General features: G+C 38.8%; 1 protein-coding gene and 1 non-coding gene across 2 annotated transcripts in view; one reads left to right on the top strand and one right to left on the bottom strand.

Moving 5' to 3' along the window:
* The window catches only part of P3H2 (prolyl 3-hydroxylase 2), a 177,622-nt gene that overhangs the window by 99,264 nt on the left and 61,555 nt on the right, over positions 1–16,803 (top strand). The window lies entirely within an intron of this gene.
* TRNAC-GCA (transfer RNA cysteine (anticodon GCA)) lies at positions 12,722–12,793 on the bottom strand. The gene has a single exon. It is a non-coding gene; the product is annotated as a tRNA-Cys (tRNA).

Consider the following 16,803-nt stretch of genomic DNA (forward strand, 5'->3'; position numbering starts at 1 on the left):
CCACACTTAACTGTGACCCTATTTAACTTTGCTGTGTAGCTGGGACTGATCAGACATAGGAGGCTTTCATGAAAGGGGAAAGCTTTGACTTTTAAGATGAGACCTGGAGGTCAGGTCTGTTCAGCCATAAAAACGATGCTAATGAGGGAAAGTTCTTGAAGGACTCATTGTAGCTTCTTTGAAGTTACTGCTGATACTATGTTTGGGGGTCCGGTAAGCTGCTTCAATTAAAAAAAAAAAAAAAGAAGGAAAATATGATTGGATTAAGATGGAAAAGAAGCATCTTGGCTCTTGGGAAAATTCTTCTAGTGTTTCCCAAAGGGAATATTTTACTTGATTTTAATTTTTTCCTAAATCTCTTTGACTTTTACTTCACTCATACAACCCACTTGTATGGCTGATGTTGTGTCCAGTACCATGGAGACATCTGATACAGGTTTCTTGAATCACTACCTTTGTTTGTACCAGAAACCTCCAGGCTTCCTGGAGGTAGTGGCCCCTACAGCTAATGGAAAAAACTTTGGAATCCCACTTTATTACAGAAGTAGACCAACTGTGAACCTTTCTAATAAAAGTGCTCAGGCTTGTGCTGCTTCCTGCTGCCAGTAATCATGACTACTAACAGAAGTGTGTCTACTGCGCAAGTCGTTATAAATTTCATTCTCATCATTATCATTAACATCCACTGAATGCCTATCCAATAACAAGGAAATATGACAAGTTTTTGTTATCAGAATGAAGAGAAGACATACTTAAATAGAAATAATTGCAACAACATCAATTATGTTTGTTTGTATATACATTAATGTGTGGGATTTGGAGTAGAGTCACATAGATTTTCTATTTGTTCCTTACAGCAGCTCCTCAAAGTAGACCATCTAGAAATCATCATTGCTCTTTCATTAATGAGGTTATTGAAACTAAGGAGGGAAGTGTGGTGCCTTGGGTAAGGTTCTGTAAATGTAAGACAGACCCACCTCATCTGTCTGCTAACTATTGCAAAGTGTCGACCTAACAATAGCCTTGACCCTAGAACAACACATGTTGGAACCACATGGGTCCACTTATATCCACGTTGGTTTCAGTAGTTGAATCCAAGATGATGACCTGGGGGTATGGGGGAACTGCTTGGAGGGCTGAATATAAACCTATATGGATTTTTTTACTTCATGGAGGATGGGACCCGTGCATCGTTCAAGGGTTAGCTGAAGTGGGAATGACCGTGAGCATCCTGCCATCTATGGTAAAGGAATATTCTCATGTAAGACTAAATCAATAAATCACTGAACAAATACCACTGAGTGTTTTGACCATTCCTCAGTTCTGGAAACTAAGCTTAACCTCCCCAAGCATTCTGAATATGAAACTCTGATATTGTACTTCTGGATTAGAAAGAAATACCTTGTATTTTGGCATAAAAATAGATGTCTATTCTAGGGGGAAATGTGGTTAAAAGTAATATTGGTGTCATTAATCTCCATTGCCTCAGAGGAGTCTGTGTTCACAGACACTGGGAGGGCCAGTTCCCCACGAGGGTTTCCTCCTCTGTTTGTTTAACTAACCTTTCCTTAAATGTCAGGTCAAAGAAGTGAGTGTACTGAATCTTCCCAGTTATTGAATGAATGGCAGTTCTCTTGGCTTTTTCAAGGGAGCCCTTGGTCAAACTAAGTTTAAAGTTCCTTTGTGTTCTAAGTCTCCAGTGTATATTTTGGATAGGAATGGGTTGTACAGAATCTAATGATTTCTTCCTGCATTAGTCATAGTGGCATTATGAACTCTGCATCTATTTCCATAATAATCTCACCTATTACCATATAAAGAGCTTGCAGACATCTGTATTAGAGGGAAAGAGAAACATTTACTCTGCTCTAAATTATTGAACAACTTAAAGAGAGGAATGTAACAATCGAAGTATTAACATCTGAAAATATGTCCACAACCACTTACAATTCATTTTCTCCTTATGCTTATGGGCTTCCCAAGTGGCTCAGTGGTAAAGACCGGGCCTGCCAAGCAGGAGATACAGATTCAATTCCTGGGTTGGGAAGATACCCCTGCAGAAGGAAATGGCAACCCGCTCCATATTGTTGCTGGGAAAATCCCATGGACAGAGGAGCCTGGAGGGCTACAGCTCATGGGATTGCAAAGAGCTGGACACAACTTAGCAACTACACAACAACAACAAACCTTACGCTTATAGTTTAAACACAAACTATCAGTGTGAAGTTGTGGAGTTAGAATGACCTGAAAATTTAAGTCTTGTTTTTCTCATCTGTAAAATGAGATTATTACCACCCACGTTATAGAGACTTATGGACTGTAGCCCACTCCGTCCATGGAATTTTCCAGGCAAGAATACTGGAGTGGGTTGCTATTTTCTTCTCCAGGGGATCTTCCCAATCCAGGGATCAAACTCAATTCTCCTGCACTGCAGGCAGACTCTTTACCCACTGAGCCACCAGAGAATCCCGACATAGTGATGTTAAGAAGACTAAATATGGTAATATATTTTAAGTGTTCAGCACAACAGTATAACGCATGGTAACTATTACTATTGTTATTACTGTTACTATTATCATTGTTACTTTGCAGAAATATGCATCTGTGTACAAATGAGACTGAACTGGTGAGAAATGTGAATAATTAGCAAAACAGACAGCAGTGGCTAAGAAAATAAATTAAATGTCCTCTTACTAGAAATGATCACAACTGAGTAGAATAACACTTCCTTATAAAGTTTCATATAATTCTTAAACAGTTGATTGTAAAAGCAGACTAATAAGAGGATAATAAGAGAATAACTTCATAAAAAGACTATAAAATTGACCACTGTGTCTTCACTTATCTGACAATTCATGGGATAGATAAGCCAAACACATTCATTTTCACTGACTTGTTCAAATCACTTATACTTGAATTAATATGTATGTGTATATGGGTATATGGGTCTATGGCATCAGAGAGTTTTCTCTGGCATTAACTTTCTGCCCACTTGGATCAATTTTCGCCATTCCAGTATTCTGAAAAGTTTGGCTTTAATCACAAAGACAAGATCAAGTCGAAGATCAACCTTTCAGAAAATAGAGACTGTGGAGAGTTATAGTGTTCATCTGTTTGCTTGTGAATCCACAAACAAAGCTTGACTCCTGTTCCAAGACTAACAGGAGCTGTAGCATCAACAGCACTCAACATCTCATACCACATGTATAATGTATTGTGGCTTAGGGGTGTGGCTTGATAGCAAACATAACTGTGTACTGCTGGCAGTGAATGTGCTAAGGAGAAATCCAGAGGAGAATTTCTTTTTAAATTCATTTGACATTAACCAAGCTGTCTTTGGGACTTGTTTTGGTTATTGTCAGGAATTAGACATATTTACCATGCTGTTAACTGGCTCCATAGAATCAACAAAACTTTCCCATCCCATGTGCGTGCTATTTGCCCTCTGGAAATAATATCTCCTTTTGAAATGTTTTTTGAGATGATTCCCAAACTTGGTAACTGGAGAACCAACAGTAATTTTTTTTCTTTCTTTCTTTCCTGAGACAGCAGCTGAGGTGGCTTAAATTTGTACTTGTAAGTAGAATTTCACTGCACTGCTTAAGTCATGGCTGTCTGATTTATGAAGGAAAAATAAATGGCATTGCCATATGATATACTGCTTCCGTGAACAAAATTGTTTAGGATATGGGAGACTATTGACTGACAGGACAGCTGGAAAGGACTGAGGACCAAATGCAATGGAACACAGAAGGAAAAGATGGAGCAGGTCCCGTGATAAAGTGCTGCCACCTATCTGGCTTCAGATCTAAGATAGCATACTAGTAGCCACTGGTAAAATATTCTTAAGGGAACCACATTTTTTGCTGAAAAGACTCATTGATTTTGTACACACATTTGAAGGGCTACCTTAAGACCTATTTGAAATGACTGTGGCTAGTGGATTGAAGACCAGCTGGTAGAAATTTTAAGAGAGATACTGGTCAGCATAAGAGAGGACACTGGAATAGCCAGAGCTGTCCAAAGCTGAAATAGGCTGCTTTGGAAGGTTGTGAATTTCCTGTCACTGGGGGTATTCAAGTAGAAGTCATATGATCATTGATAGAACTTTGCAGAGGATTAAGCACCAGAAGAGAGGGTAGAGCTTTGGCCAAATGACTCTTAAGATCTTTTCAATTGCAATGAGATTGAATGGAAAAAAGCAGTGGGAGTATAGTAAATTTATATTAGATTTGTAACTTAGGAACTTGTCATTCTTTCCACAAATCACATTCCAGATTAAAAAATGAGGTAAACAGAATAAAAATTAAAAATTACTATTATTCTCATTAAACACACCAGACAATTAGATTATGATTCATCACATACCAAAATCAGCAAATGAAAAGGAAATCCCACCAGTGATCTCTGTTGTGAGTTTCTTCTCCTGCAGAGATAGAGTGAATGATGATTGAGCAAGAGGACTGGGAGACGGAAGAGCAAACTAAAGAGAAATGCATTTACTAGAAACCCACCAGCATGCCTGAACTCCAAGGGGAAATATTCATTCAAGAAGCAGAATGCAAATTCTCCTTCTCCTCCCACCACAAACATATACACAAACTCCTCTATCCAGATTTTCCTAACTATTTACTTCCAGTGGACCATTCATCTCCAGTGCTATCCTTGGGGAAGAATCTAAGGCCAGGCAAGAATATAGCAATTATGATTTTTCCAAAGTGGTTCTTCAAAGGTGCTGAACCCTAGCTAGTTCTGGGAACACCCTTAAAAGGTTCAAGTAGTGAGGGCCCCAACTTGCCTTTTGTAGGGAGCCCAGGGTGAGTGCAATGATGCTGAACTAAACCAGATCCTAAATATGCCAGTTTGGAAAAGACCAGAAATGCTGAACCCATTCTCAAGTAGATATTTTAGCTTAAGGAAGTTCGAGGTTGGTCAAAAGGGGATGAGAATGGTAGACAAAGAGAATTCATGCCAGATTCCTAGATAAATTGTATTTCTAGTAGAATACAGTCTTATTGCCATGAAAGGAAGAGCCTGGGATGAGAATGAATTGTTCTTCAGGAATGTATGGATGTGAGAGTTGGACTATAAAGAAAGCTGAGTGCTGAAGAATTGACGCTTTTGAACTGTAGTGTTGAAGAAGAGTCTGCAACTCTTCTGCAACACTTGGACTGCAAGAAGATCCAGCCAGTCAATCCTAAAAGAAATTGGTCCTGAATATTCATTGAAAGGACTGGTGCTGAAGCTGAAACTGCAATACTTTGGCCACATGATACAAGAACTGACTCATTGGAAAAGACCCTGATGCTGGGAAAGATTGAAGGTGGGAGGAGAAGGGGGTGACAGAGGATGAGATGGTTGGATGACATCACCAACACAATAGGAATGAGTTTGACCAGGCTCTGGGAGTTGGTGATGGACAGGGAAGTCTGACATGCTGCAGTCCATGGGGTCACAAAGAACTGGACACGACTGAGTGACTGAAATGAACTGAATGGAGTGTAGGGAGGTAGGGTCAGCCAAAGGGTCTTTGGGTAAAGCTTGTATATACTGAAACACTCTTAAGTTTTTCACAGTTAATTCCTAAAATGGATTAAGTTGATTTTGCTATTTATGCCTTTCATTCTTGAAATTTATATCATCTTTTTACTTAAAGGTAGCAAGCTAGAAGTCATCTTAAAGATCATCTGGCCCCATTAATTTTACAGGTGAAGTTGCAGATTCAGAGGTATTGATTGGCTTACTTAAGGTTACTCAACAAGTTGGCAGCAGAACCAGAACTAGAATTCAAGTCTCCTGTGTCCTGGTCTCACACTTTGTTCTGAGTATCTCCTTCCTCTTTCCTCTGCAAAGAACTTTCTGCAGTTGAAGACATTAGCTTGAGAGCATGATGCTGGCTATTGGGAACAGTGATTTAGATCAGAATTATAAAGATGATTTCCATGCTAAGACCAAGGCACTGGAAAAGTCATAAGACCCCATGAATGGCATAGAAGACAGTGAACCCCTCATTTTGACCTAAGCCACAGAGGATGTTCTGAGCTCAGGGTTGATGTCTACATTTGTTCATTCATTCAAGTACATTCACAATGAAAATCTCCCCTTCAGCCTAATTTCTCACTCTGCCCATCATCAACCTCAGCTGCAGCCAATTAAGGACTTCTCTGTCAATACATAGCATGCTTTTTCAGTTATAGTTACTTCTCTTAGAACACATGTTTCTATCCATTTTCACCTGTCAAACCCTATCCATCTGTCAAGGTTGATCCCAAGCCTCCCTTCCTTCATATAGTCTTACTTCTCTTTCCCCAGTGATGTGCTTCCTCACACAACCATACCTTTTGATCCTCTGTCTAATTTTTTATCAGAAAGAATAAAAAATATTTTATTTCCTAAAATAATGCAACTGGAAAACAAAATTATATTAAAAACTAAAACTGGAAAATGTAATTTTGGTGACAAGAAAATTCAAGAAATTCTCCAATTTCATGTAGACCTGAAATAAGTATTCATTCATTCATTCATTTATTGTTTTGGTTTAACAAACCTTTGCTAAGTGCCTACATCTCAATCCAAATCACATCTTCTCCTCAAAGACCAGCACATATTATATTCTTCATGTTCAGTTCAGTTCAGTCACTCAGTCATGTCCGACTCTTTGCAACCCCATGGCCTGCAGCACGCCAGACTTCCCTGTCCATCACCAACTCCTGGAGCTTACTCAGACTCATGTTCATCGAGTCAGTGATGCCATCCAACCATCTCATCCTCTGTCGTCCTCTTCTCCTTCCACCTTCAATCTATCCCAGCATCAGGGTCTTTTCCAATGAGTCAGTTCTTTGCATCAGGTGGCCAAAGTATTGGAGTTTCAGCTTCAGCACAAGTCCTTCCAATGAATATTCAGGACTGATTTCTTTTAGGACTGACTGGTTGGATCTCTTTGCAGTCCAAGGGACTCTCAAGAGTCTTCTCCAACACCACAGTTCAAAAGCATCAATTCTTCAGCACTCAGCTTTCTTTGTAGTCCAAACTCTCACATCCGTACATGACGACTGGAAAAACCATATCTTTGACTAGACGGGACCTTTGTTGGCAAAGTAATGTCTCTGCTTATTATGCTGTCTAGGTTAGTCATAACTTTTCTCCGTGTATCTCTCCCTAATTCTTCACCTTTCAGTAATCAGTGTTCCTCATATATCAGCTATTTATTGTCTAAATTTTGCCACCAAAATCTTTTCTCCATTGTAGACAGTAAATTCCCAAAGAAGTATTTTTACTGAGGACAAATACAAAGAAAAAATAAATATTTTTTTCCTGTTAAAAAAATTGGATCAAATCCAATTTGCTGATACTTAAACCAAACCAAATTCCTGGTCTCAGTGTAATATTTCATATGCAAAAATGAGGAAATTATTATTTAATTGACTCTTAATTTTCTCTTCTCATCAAGGATTTTGAACCCATCACCATTTGGCAGTCAGGATCATTCCATTTACCCTCCAGTTCTGGAAAAAATATTTGAAAACCCAGCAGGCTGCAAAGGCAGGGTTGTTAAAGTAATCATTTCCCTAAAGGATGTCAGAAGTCCTAAGAGAAAGTATTTACAAGGAAAATCTGTTTTCTGTTGGAATTTGTAGGTTTTATTTGTCTATTTTTCTCTTCTCTTCTCACCCTTTCCCCAACCCATAGGGCAAGAAGACAGACCTGCTTGTCTTTTCAGCAATGAATTTGTCATTGGGTAGCTGACTGAAGTCTATGCCTATTTGAGTAAATGTCTTTCAGTTAGTTTGCTAACAGATCCTTATCATTACCATTAGCTTGCTTTATTTATTTATTTTTTTTAATTGTTTAAGAATGACTTGCTAGTTCCCATTAAACCAAACTCCTTTCAGAAAACAGCTGTTAGGATAGTGCTATAATTTTTAATCAGCTTCCATAATTTGAAAAATTGATGATATAATAAATGCCACATATTTTAAGTGTTCTTTCTGCATTCCGACATCATTCTCTTCTGCACATGACTATCTGATTATTGTCTGTCTACTATTTTACCTCTGATGATGCTATCATCTCTCACTCTCTTGTTATTGATATATATTGAGAGATACACTCACACCTCATATGCCTGCCATGTGTAATTGCTGACTAGCCTACAGTGACACACTAAGCAAAACTCTTCACTGTATGATGAGTGGACAAATTCATGAACAGCCTTTCGTCCAGTTACTAAAAACCCAAGATGTGCCAAGGAGGTTAATCCCTAGCAATGTAATAGCCAATCAGAGCTACAGAGAGACACAGCTTTTTGTAAGTTGAGTATACCTTCAAATTAAAAGAGAGACTATTCTATTTTTTTTACAAAGCATTAATTTTTTTAACTTGCAAAATCTCATAATCTTCTTTTGTCTACTAGTAAACAACATCTTCAGAACTTTGCCCCTCAGAGAACCAATGGAGAACGCCCAGGCACATCAATGGGTGATTGCAACACTTTGAGGGAAGCACTATGAGGGGAATTCAGGAGTCTGTCCAGGCATGTGAGATTTGGTTATTCATGCAGACACAGCAGAGGAAATGATGTTTAAGCAAACCATTAAAGATGAGTAAGAAAAAATTAGGACACAAATTGGGAGAATTTTTTGAAAGAAAGGGACATAGAAACTCAGAGAGAAGAGTGTAAATGGAACTGAGACAAATTCAACAGGGCTGTAGTTGTGAAAGAGACAATAGTGAGAAGTGAATCTCGGCAGGTAGACCAGGGCCATTTAGGCAGGAGCTTGTGAAATACTTACGGAATATGAATTTATCCTTAGACCGGGGCGGGGTGGGGGATCCTCTGAAAATTTTGACCAGGAAGAGATAAGATCAGATTTGCATTTTAGAAACATCATTCTGGCTTCAATGCAGTAAATAGATTAAGGGTAACAGGAGTTTACAAGAAGTTCCCCACACTGTGGGCCTTTGTACGTTTAAATACGATGCCCTTTATGCATACACACACAGACAGATTCTTAGAATTTCATTTGTCTTACTAAAATTCTAGAAATCAAAATGGCCTGGCATATTGATTTCCTGATAAATTCATGATAAACCTTGACTTTTGCTTACTTTCCCACTTGACTTCCATCCTATTTCTTCCTAACACACCTATACCATAACACATAACACACCTATACCATATATTTGTGTTTGAAAATTAGAAAACAAGATAAACAATAGTGATTAATTATTAAGTCCTAAGTTCCCTGACTCCAGTTGAACACAGCTACTATTAGCATTTGATGTATGAAATTTTTTTATGAACTGATAAAAAAAATCCACTGATAACATCAGTGGATTCCTACTATACATAGCTTTATATAGTCTGCTTTTTTTCTTTCACATGTATCATGAGCATCTTTGCATGACTCATTAGTCTCAGTGTAATATTCTATGAGATAATTATGCTATGATTTAGTCTATTCCTATTGTTATAAACTTCACTTTTAATTTAATCAGATCAGAGTTAGTGTGGAGTCTCAGAAATTCTGCTTAACAAAATTGGGATGATATTTCCCAGGCAGCTTTCTCTGTCTAGTTCCCTGGGATTATGCATTTTCAGCATTTTGCAGGAACTTTACCAGCTAGTTAAAATAATACCAGGGAAGTATCTTCCCTTTGGGAGCTTTTGCATTAGGAAAACTTTGTGCTTATCATAAAGTGAAAGGGATACTTAGAGGAAGAGTTTTGATCAAATTTATTTTCAGAATAAAACAAACTGAGAGGTTTAAGTACCATAAATTAAAACAGCTGTGCAATTCCAGAATGCCTAGAAAAGAAGATTCATTTGCCTTGAATATTTTGGTCTTATCCTGAGAAATTATAAAGGAAACAGCTATTTTAATTTTCATTTGGAACTCTATTTTTTTTCTTAACTTTGTTTCCCATTCTCTTTTAAAGTCAAAACTGGCATACCAACATAATTCATGATATTTTTATGGAAAGAACCCTGAATTAAAAGATATAATACCCTAATTTAGTTGCTAGCATTGTGATTGATCAGCTTATCACTTGGGAAGATACAACAGTGAGATGAAGGGCCAGAGTTCTGGTGTAAGACAGCACTGGGTTTAAAATCAGATTCAGCTACTTATGGTTTTTAGTTTTCTCAATTGTAAATAAAGTTATTGATTCCTCCCTCACTGTTATTTTCACTTTTAGAATGTAATATATTACTTTGCTAAGACTGACATAACAAAACACCACAGACTGGGTAGCTTAAACCGCAGACATTCATTTTCTTACAGTTCTGTAGTCTAGAAGTTGTCTGCAGGATTGGCTTCTTTGGAGGGCCTCTCTGCTTGGCTTGCAGGTAGTCGCCTTTCCCTGTGTCCTCACATGGCCTTTCTTCTGTGCGCTGGTGCCCCTGATACCTCTCTCCGTGTCCTCATCTTCTTATAAAGGTATCAGTCAGATTGGATGAGGGCCTATCCTAAAGTCCTCATTTTAACTTACTGCTGCTGCTGCTGCTGCTAAGTCGCTTCAGTCATGTCCGACTCTGTGAAACCCCATGGACTGCAGCCTACCAGGCTTCTCTGTCCCTGGGATTCTCCAGGCAAGAACACTGGAGTGGGTTGCCATTTCCTTCTCCAATGCATGAAAGTGAAAAGTGAAGGTGAAGCTTCTCAGTCGTGTCTGACTTTTAGCGACCCCATGGACTGCAGCCTACCAGGCTCCTCCATCCATGGGATTTTCCAGCCAAGAGTACTGGAGTGGGGTGCCATTAACTTAGTTACCTCTTTAAAGGCCTTGTCTCCAAATACAGTCACATTCTTAGGTCCTAGGGTGAGAAGTCACCTAAATTCACATATGAATGTGATAATATGTAAATACAAATATTCACATACAGATATGATGATATATATGACATTTATTTCATGTTTCTGGCATATTATATGCTCAATAATAGTAGCAACTAAATATTTAACCTCTCTGAGATATTTTTGTCATTGTGGAAATCGGGACGTTCACATCTGCTCCGTCTACATATGATAATGACTTGAGATTAGTTATGTTAAATTTTTCATAAAATAAGTGGTAGGGCACTGTTGTTGATCTTAAGTATACACACACACATACTTACTTTCTTCCCTTTAAGGAAGTGAACATTTGCTCTGAGCTTCCTGGCTCAGAGGTTAAAGCATCTGCCTGCAATGTGGGAGACCCGGGTTTGATCCATGGGTTGGGAAGATCCCCTGGAGAAGGAAATGGCAACCCACTCCAGTACTCTTGCCTGGAGAATCCCATGGATGGAGAAGCCTGGTAGGCTACAGTCCATGGGGTTGCAAAGAGTCAGATACAACTGAGTGACTTCACTCATTCACTCACTCTTTTCCACTAGAACTGGGAGTAGGAAGAGTAGGATTTAGGGATCCATTTTGCTCATAGGTCTCAGCATCCTCACTTCCTGAACAGGAAAGCACAAGGTTAATCATTGCAATTCATATGCCCTTTCTTATAAGACTTCATCTGATCATGTGGGGATGAAGCAAAGATCGATGAAAATGTAACAGAATCTCTCTGCCTCACTGTCTCTAAGGAAAGGCAAGGGAGGATTCCTTTAGTGCCTTGTGGGAGTGTTTTCAAATGAAAAGAATGAACACTGCTTATTTTATTTTGGAGTAGGACCACATGTTCTTCTGAGTAGAAAGAGCAGAGATGGCAACTCCTAAATGAAAGGCTGTATTCATTTAAATAATTTGGCTTAGATTCCTTTCTGATTGAAAATTGGACTTGCCATGGAGTCTTTAAAAGGCTTTATGCTTTGAAAACCTTAAATTGGCTTTAGATTAACAGAAAGTTGGTCTTTCAGTAATGGGAAATGCAGCGATTTAGCACTCTATTGGCATGCTTGACCAGTTGTAACTTTCAGAGTGTGATTATGTGACCTGATTCCATAATAATCAGGATCCAAGGCCAAATCAAGACCTATTTGGAGGGGGAGGGGTGACCTGGCACCTGGAGCTCAGAGGATTGATCTTAGCTGCTTATCTCACCACAGACTGTCCTAGTATACCCCAGTAACCTAGGCTCACTCCTTTCCAATGAGATGGAGATGTTTCGGGAAGTGAGTTTCAAAAGATTTCAGTCACTCTATTTGCTATCAAAGTTTCAAGTGCTCCTCTGAGTATGACAAAATATGTGACTAACTTTAAACCCATACCATGCTGGCCTCAGCCTAATTTTTAAGTATTCTCATGTATTCTAAACCGCACTGTCAACACTTGTACTCCCAACGAACTAATCCTTATACATGGAGAATACTTTTTATTGGTGTCTCCCCAGTGATGAAATGTCCTTCCTGGTGCCTCTATTGAGATTCCATTCACCTTTCAGGGTCTGTTACAAATGCCATATTCGTAATAATATCTCCATGAAGAATTATAGTATATGTTTTGATTTCTCTTATAGTGCCGCACTCAACCCTGAGTTATAGGTGTTTGTCAGATTTCCTACTCTACCTGCCAGTGTGCATGTGTGCTAAATCACTTCAGCCATGTCCACCACTTTGTGACCCTATGGACTATAGCCCACCAGGATTCACTGTCCATCTTCTTCCCTTCGCTCAGTCGTGTCCAACTCTTAGTGACCCCATGGACAGTAGCCTACCAGGCTCCGCCGTCCATGGGATTTTCCAGGCAAGAATACTGGAGTGGGCTGCCATTTCCTTCTCCAGGGGATCTTCCCAACCCAGGGATTGAACCTGGGTCTCCTGCATTGCAGACAGACGCTTTACCATCTGAGCTACCAGGGAAGCCCGATCACTGTCCATAGGATTCTCCAAACAAAAATACTGGAGTGGGTTGCCATGCCCTCCTCCAGGAGATCTTACTGATCCATGGATGGAACCTGCTTCTCTTAAGTCTCCTGCCTTGTCAGGTGGATTCTTTACCACTAGTGCCACTTGGGAAGCCCCCTACCCCCAGATTAGCTACTAAAAAAGCAGTAATTATCTCAATTTTCCTCTACCATCTGCACCCACCCAATACCCAGCTTAGGACCTCATTAAATGTTGGTCGGGTTTAACCAAACGACAAAGTAAAGTAGCCTGAACCTCAGTATCCTTAAAAGTGTATGCGTGTTCTCAGCCATTCAGTTGTCTCTGACTCTTTGCAACCCCATGGACTGTAGCCCACAAGGCGCCTCTGTCCATGGAATTTTCCCTGAAAGAATTCTGGAGTAGGTTGCCATGACCTCCTAAGGAGATCTTCCCAAGCCAGGGATCGAACCTGAGTCTGAATCTCTTGTATCTCCTGCACTGGCAAGTTCTTTACTACTAGTGCCACCTGGGAAGCCCTTCCCTAGAAGTACAAAGCTTATATTGTCCCATGCAAATGAAGTGGGAACATTGAACTCCATATGTGGAAGTTCATAATGGCAATTTTTTCTTAGTACAAAGGGAACATGCAGCTGCTAAACTCTGCCACAAAGTAACATTTTGAGGGGAAAGAAGCCAATGTAAACCCACAGTATGTACAAAATCAAAATCAGAAACCCTGAGTTTTTTTTAACCACTGAGTATAATTTTATAGTTTATTTGATATGATTTTTCTAGGCTGTAGTTCAATTCAAACAAGTTCTTCATTTGAACCCAATCCTACAGTTCTCTACTATACTCATTAGCAGCCACTTGGCAGCTTTAGTTTGGCTTACTCTGGGTGGCATGGAGAAAAACATTCTTTTATGTCTTTTGGAGGGATACTTTTTAGGTGAACTTTTTTATATGTCCTTGTCTAAAATGGTACATTCTTTATCTTCCTGCTGAACATGGAGGATTGACCACTTAGTCTTACATGAAATGAAGTTTACTAGAAACACCATTAACTTTGGAATCAGAAGAGCACGTTGTAAGATCTAACACTTCTATTAGGATTCCTGTGACCCTGAAAACAATTTTTCAGTAGATCTTTTAGTTATCTTAATCATGTAAGTATGATAGAGGAGGAAGTCTTACACCAAATGATGTCTAAGGATCATTTCAGTCTTTGCATTTGTGATTCTGGGCTCACTTACATTTAAGGCCATTCTTTCATCAAAAGTAATGGAGTTTACCCAAAATGTGGGTTGCTATATACATACCAACGAAGTAGAGTCTCAGAAAATTGATTGGTAGTCCGTTGAGTCACTGAAACAGGAAGGTGGCTTTCTGGCTAATATACAATATATATATATATATATATATATATTCCATTCATAGAAATGAACAATCACAGTAGCATATTAAAGATTCTAAAAGTCTTCCTCTATTTAAATGTTTACCCTTTAATACAGTTTATAAGGCAATTAACTACAAAAACTTTTTGTTTTAAATGTCTCATGACCATCCAGGAAAGTACACTTTTTAGCAAGATAAAGGTTAACTACAAACTCAATGACATTTTTTCCCTGTGCTTGTGGATTGCTCTGAGTTACTTGTAATAATTGATCATGGCTTCATCCCAAAAAGTCTTTTCTTACTTTCTCTAACCATAGACTCCAAGTGCGCCTCAAGTGAAGGCCTTGCCCAGTCCTCCACGGATCAGTTCCCCAGTCTAGATTTTTCACTGCTAAAGAGCTGTCTTCTTTTGCATGCCTCCCATTATACCAAACACAACCTAGTTTGAAATGAAATGATTATTTTCTTCAACCCACAGTAAAATTTTGGAATCACCTAAAAGCTGATTTCTACTGCTGTTTCGATCATTTTCCAAAATTGACTGCCTTTGAAATTTTAAGGATGTTCTTAATTTTTACATTTCCTTTGACTAATGCAGTTGACAGAATTGGATTCCCGCAATATTAACATGTTAAATCTTTAATTACCAACCTGATGGCATTTGAAGATGAGGGCTTTAGGAGGTAATTAGGTTTAGATGAGGTCATGAGAGTGGGGCACTCAGGATAGGATTAATGCCTTTGTAAGAACAGACACCAGAAAGCTTGCTCAGTACTTGTGGGGACAAAAGGAGAAGGTGACCATCTGCAAACCAAGAAGAGAGTTTCCACCAAAACCTGGCCTTGCTTGCATTCTGATCTCAGAGATCCAGACTCCAGAAATATGAGAACATAAATATCTTTTGTTTAAGCCACCCATGCAATGTATTTCATTACGACAGCTCAAGCCAAGACAATCAACTTGCTTCTTCTTTTTATAAGAAAAATATTACGATGTTTCCCAGGAATTTTATCTTTTCTCCAGTTTCTCTTTACTCCTAGATTATCCTACAAAAACCAGGCTAACTTTTCTACAAGAGGAAGGCTATCAAGTTGGTGATATAGCACCATTCTTATACTCTTCTTCCTGATGAGAAATGAAATGTATTTCTGACTTCTGATTTCCAGGTCTGCATGTAAGGAGCTTGGATGTTGCCGTATCATCCTAGCAACAAGTTAAGGCTAAACAGACAGTAAAATCAACAATTATACTAGGATCCATAAAAGAGGTTGAGACTACAGAGCAAACCAACTGCTTCCAAGATTGGAAAGATAAAGTGATGAATACAGGTTGGCTTGGCTTATGAAGCAGAGACCCGTGAGCAGAAACCTTTCAGGGAATCAGTGCAGAGGTAGGAAAACCTGAACTGTAGTCAACAAATTGCATTTGGCTCAGTGTGGACAATTCTGAGAGTTAAAAACTTCGGGTTGGTGGAGGCAGCCATAGAGGGGCACACTCAATATTGTGAGATTTACCTCTAGGAACTCAACTGGGTTCTAACTAAGTATTAAAGAAAAATCTGCTCATGTTTCCTGCAGGGGACAAGAAACCATTCTGAAGTATACTAGAGAAACTTCGTTCTTCTTAACAAGGCTCATCCTCAAGAAAAACTAACCAGTGCCTAACTTGCTTTAGTGTTATCAGAGACTAAGTGACCTAGGGGAAGGGACCTGCAACTTTAGTGACTTTACTTATTAGTTCTAATTTTTTTTTCAGGAGGACTAGAGTCTTTGGGACTTCCTATATATAGTATCATGTCATCTTCAAATAGTGACAGTTTTACTTTTTCCTTTACAACTTGGATGCCATTTATTTCTTTTTATTTTTAATTGCTGTAGCAAGGACTTCCAATATTATCTTGAATAAAAGTGATGAGAGTGGCAATCCTTGTCTTTTTACTGATCTTAGAGGAAAAGTTTTCAGCTTTTTCAGGGTTGAGTATGATGTTAGCTGTGAATTTGTCATAAATAGCCTTTATTATGTTGATATATGTTTCCTCTATGAGGGGTTTGTTGAGAATTCCTGTCATAAATGGATGTTGAATTTTGTCAAATACTCTTTCTGCATCTGTTGAGGTAATCATATGACTTTTATTCTTCATTTTGTTAATGTGGTACATCACAATGATTGATTTATGAATGTTAAATCATTCTTATATCGCTGGAATAAATCCCACTTGATTCATAGTAAGTAATTCTTGTGCGTGCATGGGTGCATGCTCAGTTGTGCCCAGTTCTTTCCACCCCCATGGATTGTAGCTGACAAAGCTTCTCTTTCCATGGAATTTTCCAGAATACTGGAGCAGGTTGCCATTTCCTACTCCTAAAGATCTTCATGATCCAGGGATTGAACCTGAGTCTCTTGCATTGGCAGGCACATTCTTTACACTGTGCCACTGGGGAAGCCCCATGTAATTCTTTTAATACACTGCTAAATTTTGTTTACTAATATTTTGTTGTGGATTTTTGCATCTATATCCCCCAGGGATAGTAGATGACAATTTTCTTCTTTTGTAATGTCTTTGTCTGGTTTTGGTTTTAGGGTAATGCTGTCCTCATAAAATAAATTTG

The sequence above is a fragment of the Bos javanicus genome, chromosome 1 (genome assembly GCF_032452875.1).
Source record: "Bos javanicus breed banteng chromosome 1, ARS-OSU_banteng_1.0, whole genome shotgun sequence".
NCBI classification, from domain to species: Eukaryota; Metazoa; Chordata; class Mammalia; order Artiodactyla; family Bovidae; genus Bos; species Bos javanicus.